The sequence below is a fragment of the Gossypium arboreum genome, chromosome 7 (assembly GCF_025698485.1).
Source record: "Gossypium arboreum isolate Shixiya-1 chromosome 7, ASM2569848v2, whole genome shotgun sequence".
NCBI classification, from domain to species: domain Eukaryota; kingdom Viridiplantae; phylum Streptophyta; class Magnoliopsida; order Malvales; family Malvaceae; genus Gossypium; species Gossypium arboreum.
In genome coordinates this window covers 6,197,214-6,208,326 of record NC_069076.1, presented here as the reverse complement: position 1 = coordinate 6,208,326, position 11,113 = coordinate 6,197,214, and positions in this window count along the sequence as shown.

Sequence of the window (11,113 nt, the reverse complement as noted above, 5' to 3'; positions counted from 1 at the left end):
ATTCTAACAAAGGTTTACTAAAGATAATAATATGGAATGTTTTCATCATAACAACAAGGTTTCAAAAACAGTATCATGTAACATTGCAAATTACGGTCATAACGTTTAAGCAGAGTTTAGGGTGTTATAATTGTGCTGATCTAATGACTATGTTTGCTATTTTAATATACCAGACTTTATTGGCTTATCATGTTAAAGTGGATAAGACTGGATCTCCTATATATAATACAAATAATTAACTATCATGTAATATCTTATATTGCTTTGAATATGATCACAATACAAAAGTAAAAAGACAAATCGATTTAACTATAATTGAAAGTGATAAAAGAATTAGGTTATATTTTGTCACTTAAAACGATTCTCTAAAAATTGTTTGAAAATTTTGATTAAATATTATATGTTGTTTGATATTTTTTTAATTAATTTTTGAAAGTTATTTTAATAAAAGAACATAAATTATATATGTTAGAAATTATTATAGGAACATTTATTTTAACAATCAAAATTCATTTTATAATAATTAATATTTTATATAGGCTTAATAATAATAAAAGTTCAATTTTAAGTTATCTTTATTACATAAATGAGAATAGATAATGATAAATTGGAGTTGAAAAGGATAAATAAAACTAAATAAATTTTGAATAAATACTAATATTTATACTATTAAATTATTTGTAATTTATATTACAAAACATTTATAAATTAAAATTAAAATTTATTTTAATATAAATAATATTTGGATTAATTCAAATTAATTTTATATAAAAATTAATTTAATGATGAATTTTTTCAAAATATAATTTATGTTTTAAAAAAAAATTAATTTTAAAAAATAATTTTATCGATGAATAAATTATTTTCGCTCTATACAGGCCATTATTTGTTTGTCTTTCAACATCAAAGAAGGTTTTTATTAAAAATAAGAGAAAAACGTGTTGCATGCCTACTCCCGTTGCGTGTCTCATTCGGTACCCCTTGAATTGTATTCATCCACATTCATACATTTTTATGTCAATTTCGTAATGATTACTGAGCATTTTGTAATGCTTACCCTGTTATTTTAATGTCAATGTAAATCATGTATTAGGTAATATGATTATTCATGTTAGTTTTACATATTTATTTGTTATTTGAGGTAAGTTGATTGTTATTTTTATATGAGCTTAAGCATTTTGTTTATCTTGTTATTTTGTTTTTGTAGATTTTAATTTTTGGAATGTGTCGTTCGGATCTTCATGGACTTCACATTATTTATCTTTATCATTTGAACTCGATTATATGTGACATGCACTTAGGGTTTGTCAGATTACTTTGAAATGTTAAGTTTGATCTATTCGGTAGATCTTTAATGTTCTTATTTCTTTATCTTTGTGTTAGTTGCTTTTCATTTAAGTTTATTAAGTTTAAAAACCAAAGCTTTCATCTTTTTGTTCAAGTTTATATTAATGGCTTTCATAGCTGTTTCTTTCATGTTTGTTAGCTTTAATATAGTAATAGGTAACTAAACCTTAGGGGATTGGTTAATGGGGATGTGAGTAAGCTGAAATTTTTAGATAAAGGACTAAATCGTAATAAATTGGACTAAATCGAATAGATTTAAAAATTTAGAGGAAGTGACGCCCTTAAAGGAATATATAGGCAAATGAGATTGGAAGGTAATCTTGTTACGCACCCGTTCATTAGTCTCGGATTAATCGTTGAGATCAGAAGATAAATCGAAGCTAATTCATTTAAGTCGATAAAATTGAGATTGGAAGATAAAATGGAAGTCACTTAATAATTTAAACGATTTAAGTCCCTTATTCGAGGACCGATGAACCACATCAAAATCAACCAACTACCATTAGCTATTTATTGGATAACTCCTTAGTTTTATACTCTTTGCAATTTAATCCTTAGATAAACATATTTAATTTTTTTGCAATATTTTCTAGTTATGAATTGTCGTAGTACAAAATCATATCAGTAGCCGCTTAGACTCTATCATGTATGCTATTTATCACTTAATCGTCATCTCTTTTGTGTTCGATCCTTGGAATACTCCAGTGTTCCATTGTAACACTATAAATATTACAATTGATCTATACGTTTGTAGTAAAACCGTGCTTTAAAAATTATTTTATAAATTTGGTGTTTTATGCACACCGTGAACTTGAAGCTTGAGTTGCAATGCAATGGGCTTCTAAGGCAATGGATCCATCCCAGCAAGACAGAAGAAATGTATAAGTCTCCTAACGTTATCGCATCACCGTCAACTGAAATATACCTTTGAACTTTCATAATGTCCACCTCAAACACAAACACAAATAAATTGATCTCCCCATATTTCCAACCCTACAAACCAAAGAATACCTTAACAAAACCCTAAAATACATTAAAAACCCTAAAAACCCTAAAAAACCCCTTAAAAAACCCCTAAACCTGGCTGAAGAGATAGAAAATGAAAACACGTCCAAAATCTGCATATTCTGGTAAATATCACAAAAATTGACCTATTCCCTCCTTTTTTTTTTTAAATTGACATTTTTACCTAATTTAGTCAAATAAATAAGTAGACAATGATAAATTAGAGTTAAAAGGGATAAATGAAGCTAAATAGAATTTGAACAAATATTATTATTTATATTATTAAACTATATTCATACTTTATATAGAACATTTATAAATTAAAATATTTTAAAAATAAAAATAAAATATTTTAATATAATAATATTTGACTTATTTCATGTTAATTTAATATTAAAATTAATTTATTCATGAAATTTTTTTCAAAAATAACTTATGGTTATCAAAATAAAAATCAATTAAAAAAGTTTTATTGACCAATAAATTATTTTTACCTACTAAACTATTATCAAAACATGGTACAACATGTGTTCTATAAAAATAGCCAATTTTGTTTGTCTCATATTACATTTTACTCATTTATGTTTAAAATGTTACGTTTTAATTATTTATGTTATCGTTTTATTACGAAGTGGTCACTCTACCGTTAAGCTCCGTTATCTCCCTAACAACAATCCTACGTAGTAGTCCAAAAGAGTTTTAAATGCCAATTTGGATGCCCAAGGACGAGAATAGATTTTTAATTAAATAAATTTAATTAATCAAATATTTTAAATTAATTACACTTTGAACTGGAAAAGAAAAATCATTAGTCTCCTTTTTGTTTTAGTTTTCTTTCCCATTTTGACTGAAAAAATTGTTTTCATCTCAATTGGATATCCAAGTTAACATCTAAAACTCATTTGGACTGTCATGTAGAATTACCGTTAAGGAGGTAACAGAGCTTAACGGCAGAGTAACTGCTTCGTAACAAAATAATAACGTAAGTGACTAAAACGTAATATTTCAAATATAAAAAACTAAAATATAATATGAAATAAATAAAAATAATTATTTTTTAAATTTAATTTATTTTTAGGATGTACCCTATGTATACTATACTAAATCAGAAGTCCAAAAAGCCATTATTAAAAATAAGGAAAATACGTGTTGCCGGCACTAGATTTCCCGTTGCGTGTCTCATTGTAGCTCTTGAATTTCCTTTTTTGACTTTCTATTAGTCATCTACTTCATTCATTTTAATGTCAATTTCTTTTCTTTGAAACAGTAGGTTTTGCTTAATTATATATTTCACGAGGGATTAAAATATTTCCTCAAATTCTGTTCTGATCAGAAAAAATTATTATATGTTATCTAAAAAATAAATAAATATTAAGATATATTTTAAGGCTCACAATCAAAGCACAGGCCATTTAGTTAAATTAACCTTAACAAAAAAAAAGAAAAAAAAAAGAAAAGATCTACAATTATTTAAGGCCCCTCCAAAGGAAATACTAGAATTTTCTGAAACAGACAAGGAAAGGAGTATCAATATTTCTCAGTCTTATTCTATGTAATTAAATATAATAATGTTTTTATTTCACCAAAAAAATACTACAGATTAAATTTCCAAAAATCATAACACCCAAATCAATGAAAACATTTCAGAAAAAAAAAAAACAAATCAGTTGAACAATAGTTTGGAGATTCAAGAATTTTCAGATGGATCTATAATTCAAATGAAATACTACCAAACCATGAAAATCAAGTTTTGTGGAAAATATAACTGTTAATGTCCGGAAAAATGGTCAGGTACATCTTCTTTTATTCTTTTTCACTTTATTTGATTTAAATTATAATTCAATTTTCAAATTTTTTATTAATACCAGAAGAATTAAAATGGATAGAACCAAAAATAAAAATTACAATACTAAATAAATAACACAGAATTTAATTTAATTTAATTTATAGAAAAAAATTAAATAATCTAATAAGTTAGATTTTGACAAGACAATTCTTAAATTAAATCTACAACTAAGGTATAAATGAGACAATAGCACTCGCAAGCTACTAAAGTTTTGACTTGAAAAAAAATTCAAACTTAATTAGATAATTATTGAGTCAAACTCTAGCTATTGATCAAGTTGAATTCAAGCTGCGTAATACTTAGTTCTAACAGCTCGCAACCCTTAGCGAGCTTTTCATTTTTCATATATATATATATATTAAATATTTTATATTATTAAATTACGTTGTTACCCTTATTATATTATTTCCGCTAAGCTTAATTATTGACTTCAAACTTAAATATATGCAAACTTAATTGAGTTGGAGCTCGAATTCAAATAGCTTGATTATATCTTTAATCGAATCAAAGCTTAAAAATAGATTTTTGGTTAAGCTTAAAGTCAAACTTACCAATATTTGAACTTGGCTCTTGATTACAACCCCATATGCATGATAAATAAGCAACAAACTTTTTTTTTTTTTATGCATTCAGAACTCAAAGCAATGAAATTTTGTAAAGTTTCATTACTTAATTGAAGAATCATAGTAAAACTCAACTTATTTATGTACTATAAATTAAAATTATGGATAGATTTTATTTTTATTTTCTTTGCATTTATAATTTTAATCTTTCTACATAAGTTTACAACTTTAACCAAAACATTAAAGAAATAAAATGGGGTAATTTGAAAAAAATAAGAAGGGTCAAATTATTAATAAAAATATTCCTTATTTCTAACCTTTTAAAAATATTTTATTTTTTTCTTTCATAAAGAAAGTTTTATTTTTTATCAAAAAAGTTAATTTTATTTAAATATAAAAATTATAAAAGAGTCGTAAATTTGGGTAAAAGAGAATTAGTAAACCTCAATTACCTTTTAGGGTGAGTTTGGATAGGCAGTGCGTTTCCCTGCGGTTAGTGTAAAAATAGCGGTGGCGATGAGATTAGATACTGTAACGATACTGTAGCGTGAAACAAAAAGTAAGCTGAACGTACCGCACCGCACCGCACCGCCGCCCTAAACGAAGCCTTAAGCTCTATAAAACAAAATTTGTTTTTTAAATTTTTATTTGTTGGAAATTATAGCTTGTAAATTTAATTATTGATGAATACTTATTCAAATTTAGAAAGTGATTGATGATCGCTAAACTGACTAAAAATTTGACTAAGACAAGCGCACCTATCGAACAATAGTATAGTTATGGTAAGACCGGAAATATCGTATCCACAAAGACTAAAAGTACTAGTAATTACTATCTTTTTATTATCTAGCCAAGAATTAAAGGGATGTTTTTAAACTAAGATTAACTATCTAATTAACTAAGAATACGACAGAGATAAAAGTTGGAAAATACTTTTGGAAAACCAATGGGGAAGACAATACCCAAGGAAGAATCCACCTAGACTTCACTTATCACTTTTGAATTAGACGATTTATTCACTTGACTTAATCCGTAGAAATCCCTAGCTTATGTTAATATCTCTCTGGAGACTAAAAACAACTGACTCTAGGTTGATTAATTGAAATCTCTTTCTAATTAAAACCCCTATTGTCGCATTAACTCGATCTATGCATTCCCTTATTAGATTTGACTCTAATCCGGTAGATTTATGTCGTCCTATCTCTAGTATTGCAATTAACTCCACTTAATTATGGAAGATCTACTCTACTCTTAAACTGGGACTTTTGCTCCACTGAATAAGCATATCAAAACCCGAATTAATTTCCTGAAATATTAAAGCAATGATTAAAACTCATAATTAAGAATAAGAACAAGTATTTATTATATAATTCAAAAGATAATAAGATTCGTCTTAGGTTTCATCTTCCCTAGGTATTTAAGGAATTTAGTTTATAACGATGGGGGAAAACATCTCAAAATTAGGAAAACAACAAAACATAAAGAAACCCAAAAATTTGGTAGAAATTGAATGGAGATCTTTAGTCTTGAAGTAAATCCTGCTTCCGAGCTGATTCCAATGGCTGTCTTCGAGTATTTTCTGCCTTCTACTCTGTGTCTCCCCTTTGATCCTCTTCTCGTGTGTTTAAATAGACTTTGGAATGCCCAAAATAGCCCTAAATTAGCCTTTTTCGAGTAGAATTAAAATAGGTCTCGACAGGGACACGACCATGTGGCACGCCCATGTGATGGTGCTCAGGCCGTGTGTAATTCTGACATGGTTGTAAGTCGACATGACTATGACACACGGGAGTGTAGCCTACCCATGTGTCTCACACCGTGTGGATTACTCGTGTGAAAGTGTCTAGGCCATGTGAAACATTGAAATAAACCCATTTTGTCCATTTTTGTCCTTTTTCTTTCACTTTTTGCTTTCCTATGCTCATCTGGATATAAAACATGAAATTAAAGAATTATGAGCATCAAATCTACTAAATCTTACGATAAATCATCCAAAAATATGCCAAGCATGGGATTAAAATATGTTACTTTTGAGGTTTATCAAATATCCCCACACTTAAGCATTTGCTTGTCCTCAAGCAAAATCCTCAACTCACAATTAAAATTAATTCTTCTCAACTTATAATTCTTATCAAATAATGCTTTGAAAAAAATCTAAAAATAATCATACATTGAGAATTCAACTAAAAAAATATCAAGGTTTCAAACAATCCAAGTTGAGCATTTTAATCATAAAATGATAGGTATTTCCCTTTATTTAAATAATTACCTTTAATTCCAAATCAACAAGAGTTGACATCTTTACTAAAGATTCACTCAAATCACTCAAAGTGTTTAAGGTTCAACAATTAAGTACTCAATAGTCAAACATGAAAAGTTATTACCATAGGCTTGCATGAAAATCAAATCTCCACCACTATAAATGAGATGATACACAAATCAAAAGGTTTTTAGCAAGGTTGTTTAGTAAGAAAATTAAAGTGCTTCGTAGTGATAGAGGTGGTAAATATTTTTCAAATGAATTTAATGTATTTTGTAAGGAATAATGTGTGGTACATGAGTGTTCTGTGCCTTATATGTAACACCCCAAACCCGGCCTAGACGTTATGGCCGAATCTGGCGATGTCGCATGAAATGGAAGTTGAAAATGAGTTTGTCGAGTTAAACCGTTCCAGTTAAAATAGCCTTCATCTTAGTTTGAAGTAAAATACATGTTATTCGTTATGTCTAAAATCATATCTTTTTAGCGGAAGCTTTGAAAAACACTTATTTTAAAACATACCACTTAATCTTAGTGAAAACTGAGTTTTATCATGCTTAACAGTAATAAATCGTAAAACAATTGAGAAATTGAAAACTTAAAGCTAGACAGTCCAAAGTCCATAAGTTACATCAAAACCCCAAATAAGTAATAAAATCTGAAAATTTATAAAAAATAGTCTAAAATTTACGTGTGGCCACCGTTGAGTCCTCCGTTGCGCTGATACGTCAAGTCCGGGCATTACCTGTACAGATTAAACTGAAAGGGTAAGTTTTTGTAAACTCAATGTGTAATCTCCATAAAAATATGCATAAGATACACATCAGAATACAGTCAGACATAGGCTGGGCCTGAGCCCATTATAGGTTCAGTTTGGGCCTTAGCCCAATTAGATACAATATGCAATAACAGAAAATCAGAATCCTACCTACTAGCCTCTACACACCATATTCGTTTATCCTTACACTCCATATGGGGATTAAATCAACTCACTTATCCCTACACACTATCTTTGTCATCAAATGTTGCACATAGTCGAAATTTGCGAGAGAGTCGCCGGATAATGAGCTTGATAGCCTTTCGGATACTTCCTCCAAATAACAATAACCCAACCCGATGCAATGCAATATACAAAAGATGTCATGCTATTATGCAGTTACAGTCCATACATCCAGATCAGCATACATGCTCAGTTCAGATTTCATACAGACAGTTTACGTAATTAAGGGTCTAAGTAATGCTTACCAACCCTATAGTAGGTTCACAGTCAACTTGGTCGACCCGTTAACCTTAAGAAAATTTTTAAAAACATGGGCTCACATGCCCATGTGGCTTGCCCGTGTGGGCCCACACGCCTGTGTGGCACACACGGCCTAGCCCAGAATCTCACACGTCTATGTGGTTTTACCCGTGTGGTCCCACATGCCTATGTGGTCTCACAAGCTCGTGTGGCCCACATGGCCCAAATCGGTATAGCCCGTGTGTCGTAAATGGCCTACCTGGCCGTCACACGACTGTTTCATGCGTGCATGGCTTGGCTTGTCGATTACACGCCGTGTTCCATTATACGGCCTACCACACGGGCGACCACACACCAGTGTGGCGTCGACAGAATGCTTTTTCGGCTTTTTTCCAAATCTCGTTTTCTGCATTTTGGGTACACACCTAGTTTCGATTGAAGCTAAAATGGTCCTCGAGCACTCCAGAACCTATAATTGACCAATTTCACTAAATTTATCATTTAATCAATCGAACTAAAACTGAGTCCGAAACGAGAAATATATCCTTTAAACGATGAAAAGCTTACCTCAAAGCCTCGAAACAGTTGATTACACAATGGTACGAGAAAAACCTTAATCCATGTGAGATGTTGCTGCCAAACGTCAGGAGCCCCCAAATCAAAATTGAAAAAAGTGAGTTATAGACAAAATAAAGCCTTACCTACCCAAACACACATAGGAAACCAATATAGCAAGAATGAAGGTGCAATAGTCGACAGAAGTGAACAAGAAGCGAAAGAGAGTCAAAGGAAAAATGGCAGAGAAGAAAGGGGAATTTTACAAAAAGAAATTAATCATGATAATTCCCAACTCCCCATATCCCTCAAATCTCTCCACTCAACCCACTACCCAGAATTTCTGTTTGCCCGAAACTCTCTCTGTCAAACGAGCAAAAATAACATCCTTGCTCGCTCAGGGATTTGAACACAAGACCTCCAACACATCAACCCCTTACCACTCAAACCAGTAGCCTCATTCTGATGTGAAAGTAAAAAGAATTAATATAAAGTAAAAAGAATTAATATAAGCCCATTGAACACAGTTAAGGCTTACTTCCAAAAATAACCAAAATTTGCCAAATGCAAGGCTTGAACTTGGGATCTCACACACACACCTTGAACACTTAACCACTAAAGCAAATACAAGTTGTGCCAAAAATTTACAAAAGCCGAAAAATAAATTTTTAGGGTGTTACATTATACTCCGCAACAAAATTGTTTGGCAGAAAGAAAGAACTGTACTTTAGTGGATATGGTTAACTCGATATTGTTAAATGCTATAATTCCATATAATTTATGGGGTGAAGCATTAAACAGAATATCATCGAGAAAATTTAAAGTATCTCAATATGAGTTATGGAAGGGTAAGATGCCAAACTTAGATTATTTCAAAGTGTGGGAGTGTTTGGCTTATTATAGAGTTCTTGACCAACAGAGAACAAAGTTAGGACTAAGAGCCTTTAAAGGTGCATTTGTTGGATATGCCCAACACTCTAAAGCTTATCATGTTCTTCACTTAGTGTCAAATACGATAATTGAAATAAGAGATGTTTTATTCATTGAAAATAAGGTTTTCGATAATTTAATGGATTCAGAAAAAAATATCAACCAATGAGTGATCAAACCAAAAGAAGTCTTTGTGACAATAAGGATACGGAGCCGAGGAAAAGTCAAAGAGTGAGAAAAGTAAAGGACTTTGGTCTCGATTTCATTTCCTCGCAATCTCTAGCATTCCTTGTTGAGGGAAGTATAGAATTAGTAATTAGGAAAATCCTCATAATCTTTAATGTGAATGGTGATCTGCAATCCTATGGTGAAGTCATGATTTCTAGGGATGCGGCATTTTGGAAAGAGGCGATCAATGATGAAATGAGTTCAATATTGTCCAACAATACTTGGATTCTAGTTGATCTTCCTTGAGGATTGAAGCCTATTGGGTGTAAATGAGTGTTTAAAAGGAAGAATACTCCAATAGGGGTTATCTAACCTTTAAGGCTAGTTTGTGGCTAAAGGATTTAAGCAAAAAGGAAGGCCTAGATTATTTTGACACCTATGCACCAATGGCTAGAATGACCTCCATTCGAATTCTTATAGCACTTGCATCTATTCATAAGTTACATGTACATCAAATGGATGTTAAGATGACTTTTTTGAATGGTGATCTCTAAGAGGAAGTCTACATGGAGCAATCAGAAGGTTTTGTGCTTCTTGGGAATGGACATAAAGTGTGTAAGTTGATCTAGTCATTATATGGTTTAAAACAAGCACCTAAACAGTGGCATGAAAAATTTGACTCGGTTATCTTATCATATGGTTTTTTAAGTAATAGTGCAGATAAATGTATTTATATTAAATTCGCCGATAGGTATGGTGTAATTATTTATTTTTATGTATATGATTTGTTAATTTTTGGGACGAATATGAAAGGTGTTTGTGAGACCAAATAATATCTAGCCTTGAATTTTAAGATGAAGGATCTCAACGAGGTAGACACAATTCTAGGTATAAAGGTGAAATAGCATGAAAGGAATTTTGCACTAAGCCAATCTTACTACATCGAGAAAGTATTGGAAAAGTTTAAACACTTGAATATCAAGGATTGAAACACTCCATACGATTCGAACTTCAAGTTAAGTGAGAATAATGGCAGGGCTATAGTGCAACTTGAGTATGCTAGCGCAATTGAAAGCCTAATGTATGCAATGCATTGCACTAGATCTAATATCGCATTTTTGTGTACAAATTGGCGAGATTTGCAAATTTTCCTAGTACCGATCATTGGAAAAGAATTTGTAGGATTTTTGGCTATCTAA